This window comes from Arachis hypogaea, chromosome 11 (assembly GCF_003086295.3).
Source record: "Arachis hypogaea cultivar Tifrunner chromosome 11, arahy.Tifrunner.gnm2.J5K5, whole genome shotgun sequence".
Classification (NCBI taxonomy): Eukaryota; Viridiplantae; Streptophyta; class Magnoliopsida; order Fabales; family Fabaceae; genus Arachis; species Arachis hypogaea.
The window spans coordinates 94211601-94225398 of NC_092046.1; positions in this window are offsets into that span (position 1 = coordinate 94211601).

Below are 13798 nucleotides of genomic sequence, written 5' to 3' on the forward strand. Positions count from 1 at the left end.
AATAAGAAAATAAAGAAAACAAAGACAAAAGAAAAGTGTCTAATCTAGTAAATCAATCAACCGGTAGTTTGTTAATCACAATTAATCCCCGGCAACGGCGCCATAAACTTAATGCACGGAAACTGGTCTCTCAACAAATTCCCTTCGGCAAGTATACCAAATTATCGTCAAGTAAAAACTCACAATAGAGTGAGGTCGAATCCCACAGGGATTAACGGATTAAGTAATCAATGGTTAATTGATTATCCTAGTTAGACGAATCAGATTGGAGTGATAAGCAACAAGGAAATGTAAATTGCATGAATGTAAAGGAAAAACTATAAATTGCAGAAAAGTAAAATGGCAAGAAAAGTAAATGTAAGAACTAAAAATAAAATGAACATTAGGATCAAGAGATATTGCAATCATCCGGATCAAGTTCATTCTCATCTCTTCCTCAATCAATGCATTCATTGATCTCCTTGGCAATCTTAAGTGATTGGGTCCCAATTCCTTGGCAACCCAATCTCTCTAAGCTTGAACAATTTCTCAATTCCTTGATTTAATTGCTCATGGGAAGAGATGAAGTTTGGTCACTGATTATACCACATGTATTTCCAAATCAAAGTGTTGGTAGGATTATATGTCACTATATCCATCCAAACCCCAATTTGGTCCAACATGAGAAAGCAATTCTTGCATGATCTCCTCATCCCTTTTCCAAGGCTCAGAGGAGATCCAATTATGGAGAGTTTCTTTTCCAAGACAACTAACCAATTGATTTAAGATCGAAAGCTTTCTAGTAAATCAAGAGAAAAGAAAGAAGAAGAAGAATGAAAACTATAATTGATCCATCAAATTACAACAGAGCTCTCTAACCCAATGAAAAGAGTTAGTTGTTCATTGCTCTACCAAAACAGAAAAGAAAGAAAGTGCAGAAAAATAAAGATGAAGATTAAAACTGAAATTGAAAATTCAAAGTTCATAAATGAAAAGTACAAACCAGAATTAAACTCCTACTAAGAAAAGAAAAAGAAGGAAAAGTGTGTGAGGGGAGGGAGTCCGAAGACCCCTCTTCTCTGGTGTGTCCAGTCCCCAGAATACCATCCTCCCTCTAATCCCATCATCAATTGAATGTTAAAACTAAGGCCTTTATATAGGCTCTCCTAAATTACAAAATGAAATGAAACTAAAAGTAAATTACAATTAAATGAAAATTCCTATTCTAGATGCTTCTTGTGACCTTGATTGTTGACACTTGTGGGCTTGCTTCCTTGTGGTTGGGTGGTCCTTGAAAGAGAAGTGAATCAAGTTAAGGTCCAGGTGATAATCGTTAGTGCTACTATTAGCCACACTAACGCTACAAGTGTGGCGTTAGTGCTGAAGTTAGTGTGGCTAACGTTACACTTGCTACCCAGTTGGTATTTTTTGGGGCTTAAAAGATGCCTCTTGTTTGTACTCCAATTTCATGCCCACTATTATATATCGTTGGAAAGATCTGAATGTCAGCTTTCTAATGCAAATAGAATCACCTCAATTGGACCTCTGTAACTCAAGTTATGCTCCTTTGAAGGGGACAGGGTCGCTGGCGTGGTCGATGGCGTTATTGGCAAAAGTGAGTGCCAATAACATCAGCGTTCAGGGGATTGATATTGCCAGGTTTTTGAGGTTAAAATTAATGTTCACCCCATACTATTATATATTATTGGAAATCCCTGGATGTCTCCTTTCCAACACCTTTGGAAGCGCATCATTTAGAGCTCTACAGCTCGAGTTACACTACTTGGAAGGTGAAGAGGTCAGGTGGCCTTACTACAGGTTGATACCATGTTCATCTTTGTACTTTTGGAGCGGGTTTTATCCCTCAAATTTAGTGTCCACCATGTAGTGCCATATATGCTTAGAAAGCTCTGGAATCCTACATTCAAGTGTCACTGGAATCACCTCATTTGGAGCTTTTTGGCTCAAGTTATCCTTGTCTGAGGAAGGAATGGTCAGGCTGCCGGGTGAGATTTTGCCCACGTTAGTGGCACTAACGTGGCCACTAACGTAGCCTCTTAGCCCTTCGCTAGCATTATTGGCACTCACTTTTACTAATAACGCTACTCCTTGTCCCTCTTTCCCACGTTAATGATCCACGTTAGTGGCGTTAACGTGGCCATTAACGTGGGTCTTCCTTTGCTTTGCTAAAGTTAGTTGCGTTAACGTTGCGACTAACTTTCCATGCTCCCCTTCTTCAAAGTTAATGCCGTTAACGTTCCCGCTAACGTTGGGGCTTCTCCACTCTTCCACGCTAGTGCCCACGTTAGTGGTGCTAATGGGACAACTAACGTGGGCTGAGATGACCTTCGAAGACGTTAGTGGTGTTAACTTTACCACTAACGTTGCAAACTTTCCTTCCTTCCATGTTAATGGCCACGTTAGTGTCACTAACGTAGCCACTAACGTGGCTCTTCTCTACTTCTTGTTACCTAAAATCAATCAAACAAAGTGCATCAAAGTCTTGCTCTTAATCATGAGATCATGCATCATCCAATTTATCATTCAATGCATGCATAATTCTCATGAAATCATTCAAAATTCACAATGTTTGCCTGAATCATGGTATGAATGCATTTTCAAACAAATACTTGCTTATTTCTTAAGAAAATACATGAAACCAACCTAAAGCATAAAAAAAATTGGCTAGTAAAACTAGCCAAGATGCCGTGGCATCACTATCCCTCTCCCACCTTCTTTCTTGTTTCTTTCTTCTTCTTTCTCCATCACCTCTCTTCTTTTATTCTTCTTCCACAATCCACCACCAACGTCTTTGACTACTCACCGGTGACCACTGCCACTTCCGGTGGCACTACATCTCTTCTATCTGTTTCTCATTTTCGCAAGAGAAAATTCCACCTTGACTCTTTTATACTTCTCAAGGTTCTACTTCTTCCATATCTAATCTATTACTTTCTTTGCATAATCTCTTCCTCTAGTTAGATTTTTTCTTGTTGGTTTACTTATTTTCTCTTTTAGTTACATGATTATACTACTTGCTTTTTGTTTGTTTACTTTTCCTTTTTCTTATTTTTCCATGGATGTTGAATTTGAGTTGGATTTGCTTTAATAGATCTTCTTGTTGTCTCTCATTGTCTTTGTTATGTAAGTGATGTTGTGTGATGATTGATATTTCATTTTGGGCTTCTAATTGGTTGAGTATCTCATAATTGATCATTGCTTGATAATTCCACACCAAGTGTTCGAGGAAATGCACAAATGCCATTTTGGTTTATTTTAATCATGTATCTTCAATTTGGTGCTTCCTCCTCATTCACTTACTCTCTTCTAAGTGCATTGAGTCCACTTTGCTTTATGCTTGCTAATTAGATACTCATTGAAATTGACTTGTCCTTTGTTGTGGATGCTTGAGATTATTCTTCTCATGCCTTATTGCATGCTTTACTTCCTCTTGCATCCCATGCCAAGTGTTGTGATCCATGCCTCTATGATCATTTTGTGACATACTTCTTTTGGGCACTACCTTTCACTTGCTAGTTTTTGTTAAAATGATTCTTTGGGTTTAATGCTTTCCTTTTCCCTTCCTTTTTCAGGATGGCCACCAAGAAAGGCAAGGAGAAAGCTTCAGGGAAACTAGCCGCCAAGAGGGTACCCCAAAGGCCAAACTCTAAGGCGCACTCTTCATTAGGAGCCAAACCCTATCTAAAAAGGCAAAGGCACCCGCTCCTATTGATGAGAACGAGAAGAGCAAACCGGCAAAGGATTCTTCAAGATTCCCCAACCGCTTCTGTGAACTGGTGTTCCCCGCCATGGTTGAGAGGAACTATCATGGCGAGCATCTACTCGCTCCGCCGGACAAGGTTGCTCCTTGTATTTTACACCGTATTGAACGGTGAGGATGGGAGTTTCTTCTGAGAAAACCACAAGAGGTCAACCTCTCATGGGTGGTAGAATTCTACACTAACTACCATCTTCCCTCTCTTCAATCGGTATACATGCGTCGGAAGCAAGTCCCAGTTTCAGAAGAGGCTATTCAGCAAGTGCTTAATGTCTTACCGGTACCAAGTGATATGGATGGCTACCAAGTGGTCTTACATCAGCGAGAGAAATTTGGATTTGGTTGGGACTCGATCTTCCGAGTCATTGCTGAACCAGAGGCATTTTAGACCCATGGCCGACTCCGGATGAGGCCCAAATGCATTGACGCACGTTTTCTCATTGTAGAAGCTAGAGCTTGGGCCCAGATCCTATCCCACTATGTGATACCTAGCACCCACAAGTCGTCTTTCACGGCGGACCTCACTTTGCGTGTTTGGTGTGTTCTCACAGAGAGACCGGTGAACATTCCGCTTCTTGTTAAGCAAGCGATGGGTCAAGTCCACACTTGGGATAATTTGCCATTTCCAGCATTGGTATCTAATTTAGTTACTGCTGCGGGTGTTCCTTGGGAAGACATGGACACGAAGGCTATAATTCCGGCTAAGGGCGAGGTGGTCCTAAGCGGAAAATACTTACATCTTCCCATGAACAACCCAAGCCTTGACATAGCCCTTCCAGCTACTATTCCTTCTAGCTCATCGTCACCACCACAGCAAAGATCCACCCATCAAAGGATAAAAGATCTACACCGGAAGATTGATAGATATGAGTGGCGTAACCAACGCCGATACACTTACCTCAAGAAGCTTCTGTGTTGTGTTACCCCTAGCATGGAGGAACCCGAAATATTCACATCCACCTCAAATCTAAGTGATGGGAGCTCTGATGGAGAGGATAGTGAAGGTTCCAGTCCTGACCTTTCTTTGCGCATTGTTGGTACACGGAGGACCGTGCTAAATTCTAAGTGTGGGGAGGTCATTCGACCGATCTCCATGGGTAACAATCTCTCCCTTTCAACACCCATGAATTTATCTTTTGCTTAATAGTTAGTGCATTGCATGTGTAGTTAGTCTTGCTTGTAAATACTCCTTGCATGATAGTTAGTCTCTATAGAGTTGCTTGGTCAAAATAATAACTTCTTCCCCAAGAAACTGTGTTTTGGGGTACCCTACCAATTTTGAAAAAAAAAATTTGCGAAAAACTTGCTTCAAGAATGTATTTTGGAACATAGTAATTGAGCTAAGAACACAAGCATGTAAATTTTGAGCCCATTGTGTGGTTATACCTTCTAACCACTATTCCCCATTCTTGTGTGCATTATTCTCTCTCTATGATTGTAATCCTTACTTTGTCTAATTCTATATGTCCATTACTTTGTGTATGAATGCATTTACATGATTGAGGCCATCATTTCAATAGTCACTTCTCCCAAACGGCCTTAACCCTTTTACACACCATTGCTAACCAATTTTGAGCCTATGATAAAAAGAGCACATCAACAACCCTAAGCGAAAAACAATGAATGTCCCTGGATTTGGATCCTTGATTAGCTTAGGTAAGTGAAGGTGTGTATCATTCAAATGGGAGGGTGCACTTGGGAATTTGGGTAGATGTAAAGAGGTGTATTGTAGTTGTAATTGAAAATTCTAGGATTTGGGAACATACTCATGTATTGAATGATTGAACCATATGCATTGAAACTTTTATACATGAAACCACAAGAAAAAGGGGACCAAAAAAAAAAAGAGAAAGCAATGAAAGGGGATAAAAATGCCCTAAGACAAGGTAATAATAACAACGTATATGGGATGCTAATTGAAAAGATTGCATGAGTATGCAAAAAGTGAAACCTATGGGTAGCTAGGTATTGTATTATAGTTGTATAGGTTGTTCTATGTGTCTAGTAGGATACTAGGTTAATCAAGGACTCAAATTTTAAGCTCACGTGACCATATACATCTTTACCTTCACCCTAGCCCCATTACAACCCATGAATAAGACCTCATGATAATTGTAAGAATGCATTAAGTAATTGTTGATTGTTAGATGAAAGACAAATCTTGGAAATCATGATTAGGAGAGGATTGAGTGACAAACCCTATACACTCGAGCAAATAGAGCGGATACACTTCCGGTGAGGGTTCGATGCCCAACTCCTTGTTTCCGGCTTTCACAAGCGTTCATCTAGCAAGTTATATGCACTTCATAGTAATATTCAAATTGGTAGGATTAGTGAACTGCATATCATTTTCACCCCGTATGCTCATATGTGTTCTTGGAGGATAGATTTACCCTTGACCAAGTAGATAGATGATTTTACATTAGTTGCATGCATTCACTTAGGAAATTTGCATTTCATAAACCCTTTTCTCACCATGATCTTTGGTCTTTTTACTTTAAGCATGAGGACATTCTTGGTTTAAGTGTGGGGAGACTTGATAAACCCCAATTTTGTGGTTTATATTCTATAGAATTTGGGGGGTTTTGTTAATATTTCTCACACTTATCCACAAGAATTGCATGGTTTTGTGTTCTCTTCCTAATATTGCTTCATAATGAAAAACATGCTTCTTTTGCCTTAAAATTGCTATATTTTGATCCTCTTCTATTACCATTCGATGCCGTGACGTGTTTGTTGAGTGATTTTAGAATTAATAGGGCAAGGATGGTCTAGAAGAGAGAAAGAAATCATGCACAAGAGGAAGGAACATGAAAATTTGGATTTTGGGAATTTCAACATGGATACGCACGCGTGGATGTGGACAGCTGGAAGCGGCGCGCAAGGATGGACGCATCCGCGCAGATTAGGAAAATCCACACCGGTGCGCACGTGTACATTGCGCGCACGCGTGGATCACAAAAGCAATCGGCGCGCACGCACACATGGCGCGTAAGCGCGACAAAGTGCACGTGACCTCATTAAAGGACATCGTGCCTGGCGATTTTTGAGGCTCAGGAGGCCCAAATTCAAGCTAGTTCTGCATGGAAAAGACCCAAGGATGCTAGGGGAAAGGGGGGGATCATTCATTTTACACTTAGACACAATTTTTTGCTAGTTTTTGCTTCTTGTTCTTCTAGAGAGAGAAACCCTTGTTCTTCTCTATATCTAGCTTTGATTTGATCTTCCCTTGTTGAATTTTGAATTGGATCTTGTTAATTACTAGTTGTGATTGCTTAATTTGAATTTCTTAGTATGATTTTATACCCATTTGTCATTTTATACCCATTTCATGAATGTTGTGAATCTTGACTTGCTAATGTTACATTGATGATTCTTATGATTAATTGTGTTGTTTAATGATTGTATGTTGATAATGGTTAGTTGGTACTTGTTAGTTTCAATTTAATTGCAATTTGAATATGTCTTTTATTAATGCTTACCATGTGTTTGATGAATGATGCCAGGGCATTTTGGCCAGTTTCACTGACCTTTTCTTTACTATTTTATGGTAGTTTCATGCATTATCTTAGGAAATAAGCAAGTTTTGGGTAGAATTTCACTTACATCTTGATTCAAGCAAACATTGTGCACTTTACATGATTTCATGAGAATTATGTAAGAATTGAATGACAAATTGAATAATGCATGTCTCATGATTTGAATTAGAACTTTGATGCACTCTATTGCTTGATTTCAGGACAAAGGAAGCAAGGAAGAACCACGTTAGCAGCCACGTTAGTCTAACTAACGTAACCACTAACGTGGAATGGGAGCTAGCTTGCAACGTTAATGAGAAAAGTAATCACCAATAATGTCCTCGAAGCCATCATAGCCTACGTTAAGAGTCACGTTAACTAAGTTAACGTGAACTCTAACATGGAAGAAGAAAATGAAGCCAATGTTAGTGACACTCACCTTTGTCACTAACGTTGGACCAAGCTCATATTGGCCACGTTAAGAGCCACGTTAACTCAGTTAACGTGGACTCTAACGTAGGGAAGGAAAAGAATGGCCAACGTTAGTGACACTCACCTTTGTCGCTAACGTTGGACTAAGCCACTTTGAGGCACGTTAGTTGCCACGTTAGTGACACTCACCTTTGTCACTAACGTTGGAGATGGCTATCACCACCACGTTAACCTAGTTAATGTGAACTCTAACGTGGGAAGTAAGGGCGTTTTGAAACGTTAGTGGCAAAGGTAAGTGTCACTAACATTTTCGAAGATTTGGCAAGCCTACATTAAAGGTCACGTTAGCCACACTAACGTGAACTCTAACGTAGGGGGAAGGGAGGATTCTCAACGTTATTGGAAAAGGTAAGTCCCAATAACGTGTGCGAAGGACCCAGAGGCAACGTTAGTGGTCACGTTGGTGCCACTAACGTTGAAGTTAACGTGGATTATCCTTGGGTTAGGAACGTTAGTGAAAAAGGTGACTGCCACTAACGTTCTTGAACCCACACTTTCACTTAACGTTAACGCCACTAACGTCCTAAGCTAAAAGTCCTTGCCCACTTCATACTTTATCTCTGCAAGTAAAGCTAAGCCCACTGAAGAAGATAACTGCTTCAAACTCAAGATCCAAGGCCCATATCCAAGATTTGAACAACCAACCAGAAGATCAGAAGAGTAGTATATATAGGGGTAGTTTTGAATTAGAAAGGGGAGTTGGAAATTTGAGAACTACTCTCTGTATAATTTTACTTTTTCTGCACTTCTAGTTTACTTTTCAGAATGTATTTTCCATCCTTGTTTTCCATTTCCAGAGCTATGAACAACTAAACCCCTTTCATTGGGTTAGGGAGCTCTGTTGTAATTTGATGGATCAATATTAGTTTTCATTATTCGTCTTCTATCTTTTCTCTTGATTTTACTAGAAAGCTTTCAATCTTCATTCAATTGGGTAGTTATCTTGGAAAAGAAGCTATTCGTACTTGGATCACTTCAGAACTTTGGAAGAGGAAAGAAGAGATCATGCTAGAAATGCTTTCTCATGTTGGACTAAATTGGGGTTTGGATGGATATAGTGACATATAATCCTACCATCACTTTGATTTGGAAATACATGTGGTATAATCAGTGACCATACTTCATCTCTTCTCATGAGCAATTGACCAAGGAATTGGCTATTGATCAAGATTTGAGAGATTTAATTACCAAGAAATTGGAATTCGATCACTTAAGATTGCCAAGGAGATCAATGAATGCATTGATTGAGGAAGAGATGAGAATGAACCTGATCCAGAGAATACAACATCTCCTAAGCCCAATGAATTCCCCATTTCTGATCTTACCCTTTCTCATTACTTTCTGCTATTTACTTTCATGCTAAACTCCCCTTTCTCATTTAAGATTCTGTATTTTACTTTCCGCTATTTACTTTCCGCTCTTTATTTCCAGCATTTACGTTTCTGCTATTTACTTTTCCGCCATTTAATTTTCTGCAAATCTCATATCAAATTCTGCTTAGTTCAACTAGAACATTCCTCTAATTAAAGTTGGTTGATCAATCAATCCCTGTGGGATTCGACCTTACTCTATTGTGAGTTTTTACTTGACGACAATTCGGTATACTTGCCGAAGGAAAATTGTTGAGAGACAAGTTTCCGTGCATCAAGTTTATGGCGCCGTTGCCGGGGATTGATTTTGTATCAACAATGATTAAATTGGAGGATAACTAGATTGAGCATTTTTCTTTTGTTTGATTTAAAATTCTGTTTGAGTAACTTACTTTCTATTTAGTTATTTTCTCCCCTTTCCCCTACCCATTTTTTTAGTTGTTTACAATTCAGTCCACTAACCCACTAACTGTTTGATATATTACTTCACTCATACTAACAGCAATTCAAACAGAAATACTTTCTGCATCTATTTCCTTGCTTGTGCCTTGTTGGTTGTATGACAGGGAGAAGAAGCGGGGCTTCAACTTCTTTTGATTCTGAACCTGAGAGGACCTTCCTTAGATTAAGGAGGGAAGCAATAGGAAAGAGAGTAGTTGGTGCTGAGGAAGAGGAGGAGTATTTTTAACCAAACATGGATGAAAATATAGGGAACCATCATGAAGAAGAGGCTCACAACCATGGCAGAGAAGGTCTAGCAAATCATGCTGGGCAGGAGAGAAGAGTTTTAGGCTCTTATATCAACCCAAACCCAGGAAGCTGTGGGAGTAGCATTCAAAAGCCAACCATACATGCCAACAACTTTGAACTAAAGCCACAGCCCATCACCCTTGTTCAGAACAACTGTCCGTTCGGAGGAGGTGTCCAAGAAGACCCCAACCAACATTTAACCACCTTCCTGAGGATATATGATACTATGAAGTCTAACGGTGTTCACCCTGACACCTATAGACTACTTTTATTTCCCTTCTCACTCAAGGATAAGGCATCCAAATGGCTAGAGTCCTTCCCGAAGGAGAGCTTAACAACCTGGGAAGATATGGTGAACAAATTCTTGGAAAGATTCTATCCTCCTCAAAGAATCAACAGATTGAGAGCTGAGGTTCAAACTTTCAGGCAACAAGATGGTGAGACTCTCTACGAAGCATGGGAGAGGTTTAAGGACCTGACAAGAAGGTGCCCACCAGATATGTTTAATGAATTGGTGCAGTTGCACATTTTCTATGAAGGCTTTTCGTATGAATCAAAGAAGGCAGTAGACCACTCATCTGGGAGATCTTTGAACAAGAAGAAGACCATTGAAGAAGCCATAGATGTCATTGAGACTGTAGCAGAGAATGACTACTTCTATGCTTCTGAAAAAGGCAACTGATGACATGTCACCATGTCATGTTTTTCTATGCTTTTTCCTTTATTTTCAATAGGTTTTATGCACTTTCTTAAGCCATAAGCAAGCCAATTGGGTAGATTTCCATGTTTCCTTTGATTCAATCAACCATGGATGAATTAATGCACTTTCATGAGATTTTGTGCTATAATTGTCATATATTATGAAAGAAACACAATCTTATGATTTGGGGCATAGCTTTGATTGTTTTGATTGATTGATGATAGGTGAAAAGAGTTTTAAAGAAAGTTGAAGGAAGAAAGAATGGCTAGGAGCAAGAGAGAACAAAAATTTTGAGCCAAAGTTTGCCTCAAACTTTAGCTCAAACTTTTAGAAGAGTTGAAAACATTCCAGAGGAAAAAAGCTTGAGCTAAAGTTTGCCTCAAACTTTAGCTCAAACATTTGGGAGAAAAGCTTGAGCCAACATTTGCCTCAAACTTTTTGGCAAACGTTGGCACCACAAAACAAACACCCTGGAGGAAAAAGCTTGCGCCAACATTTGCCTCAAGCTTTTTGGCAAATGTTGGCGCCACACACCACAACAGCCTGAAGGAGTATACTTCCAACAAGAATAACTTGAGCTACAGAGCTCCAAATGAGGTGATTCAAAAAGAAATGGAAAGTAGGAATCGAGAGCCTTCCAAGCATATATGGCACTGCATGGTGGATACTAAAATTGAGGTAGAAAACTGCCCCGCAATGAGCATAAACGAACATGGTGGCAACTTGCAGTGAGGCCAACTGACCTCTGCACCTTCGACGGAGTATAACTCGAGCTGTAGAACTCCAAATGATGCGATTCTAACGGCATTGGAAAGTAGACATTCAGGGCTTTCCAACAATGTATAATAGTATGGGGTGGACAATACGTTTGAGCCTCCAGAACTGGCATTTTCGACCACGTTTGAGGAAAACTTTACCTCAAACGCTGCACACCAAAGCCAGCGACCCTGTCCTCTTCAAAGGGGCATAACTTGAGTTGTAGATGTCCAATTGAGGTGATTCCAATTGGGTTAGAAAGCTGACATTCATAGCTTTCCAACCATATATAATAGTCTATAGTTGACATGAAATTGGCAACGTTGACAAGAGGACAAATTAGCACCCCACACATGCACACAAGGGGATCCACATTTGGCTAAAAGTTTGACCTCAAACTTTAGCTCAAACGTGGATATTAGCAAAAGGGGGTGGCTGATACAAAAAGCTTGAGCAAAAGTTTGCCTCAAAATTTGACTCAAGCTTTTATGCTTTATGTCCCGATTCACAATGGGTTTCTCTCCAACTCCAAGTGCAATCAACAGAGGCCATCTTCAACCCAAATCCAAAGCACGCAAAGCCCATTATCATCACTCAAAGGCACAAGAGATAGATAAAATAGGAATTTGACTTTAATTTCACTTTCATTTTCATTTTCATTTTGTAAAAAGCCTATATAAGGCATCATTCTCATTTTAGAAAGGAGGTCCGAATAGAGAGAATAGAAGGTTAGCTCCATTAGAGAGCATTAAAGGTTGGCTCCTCGAGGGAGCATTAGCATTAGAGAGCTCTCTCTCTTTAGTTTTTCTCTTTGTTTTGAATCTTGGGTTGAGAATTGAAGGAATTCTGTTTCATTCTCACTTTGAGATTTCTCTTGTTCTTCTTCTACAAAAGTTCAGTGAATTAAGGATTTGAATCAACACTCTATTTACTGCTTTTATCTTCATTTCTTTGCAAATTGTTCTTTATTGGATCAAGGAAGGACTTGAGATCTAGACTTGTTTTCTAGTCTCATTGAGCCCCTGAGATCTTCAATTTCTCATTGATATTTTGAAATTGAGCCAAGCTGCTCTCTGTTTTGATTTTAAAGTGATTTTCCAAATCTGTTGAACCTGCTGCATCTTTTACTTCTCTGTTTGATTGTTATTTACATTTCCGTGTTTGATTTCATGAATCCCAGTACCTAATTTCCTTTATTCTTCTTGCAATTTAACATTTTCCAGTTACTTGATCTACTGCTTTCTTTTAATTTCCAGCACCCACTCCCTTTTAATTTCATGCAATTTACATTTCTTGCAATTTAAGATTCTTGCAATTTACATTTCTTGCTCTTTAAGTTACTTGCAATTTTACTTACTGCAATTTATAATTCCTGCAAATTTACATTCTGTTGGCTTCAGTTGTCACTCAAATCATTCAATGTTAGCTTGACTAAACTACTCACCCACTAAAGTTGCTTGATCCATCAATCCCTGTGGGATCGACCTCACTCACGTGAGTTTTACTACTTGATGCGACCCGGTATACTTGCCGGTTAGTTTTGTGTGTTTGGGATTCGTTTTTCGTTTTCCGAAAATACACATCAAGTTTTTGGCGTCGTTGCCGGGGATTGATTTAGATCAACAATGATTAAATGGGTGAGAAGTCTAGATCAAGCATTTTCTTTATTTTTGTTCTCTGTTCTAAGTTGAAACCAAGGTGTTTGAGTTATTGCCCCACTAAGAAATTCTTTCTCTATGACAAGAATTTCAAATTTCATTGATGTTTACAAAATACAAATGGAGTTCAACTCATCTTATGGTCAAACAAAATTTTATGGGATATCACCCACCATCACCAATCTCTAATGGTGGTTGGGAATATCACCAAGAAACTTCAAATTCTGGGCATTCCAATTCATGGAGCTATGCTTCAGAACCACAAGATGAGAAAGAAAATTATATGGGATATTTCCCTCCATCACAAAATGATGCAAGTCATGATTCTAATGGTGGCTGGAGGGAGCAAAACCAGAAAACATTTGAGAACCCATATTTCACTTATCAAGAGCCATCTTCACTTGAACGTACCTCCAATTCACTTATGCAAAATTGTCCAACCTCACCTTCCAGTTTTTCATCTGAAAATTTTTCATCACTGGACTTTGGCTCCACACAAAATTCTTGCCAAAGCTCACCACCCACACAAATTTCAATGAACCAAGGCCTCTCAAAGCTTGAGATCATGTTTGAAGAATATGAGAGAGAGGCACAAATATCCTGGAACGAGCAAGAGAATTCATTCAAAAATATAGAAGTGATGGTAAACCAAATGTTAAGTGCAAGGGAGAAAGTGGAAGAGCAAGAGGAGGAGGCTACTGCATCAAGTGAACTTCCAATGAAGAATGAGGTGGTTGAAAATGAAACTACACTTGAGGTAACAAAGGAACATTCACAACCCTCACAAACTTCCCTTG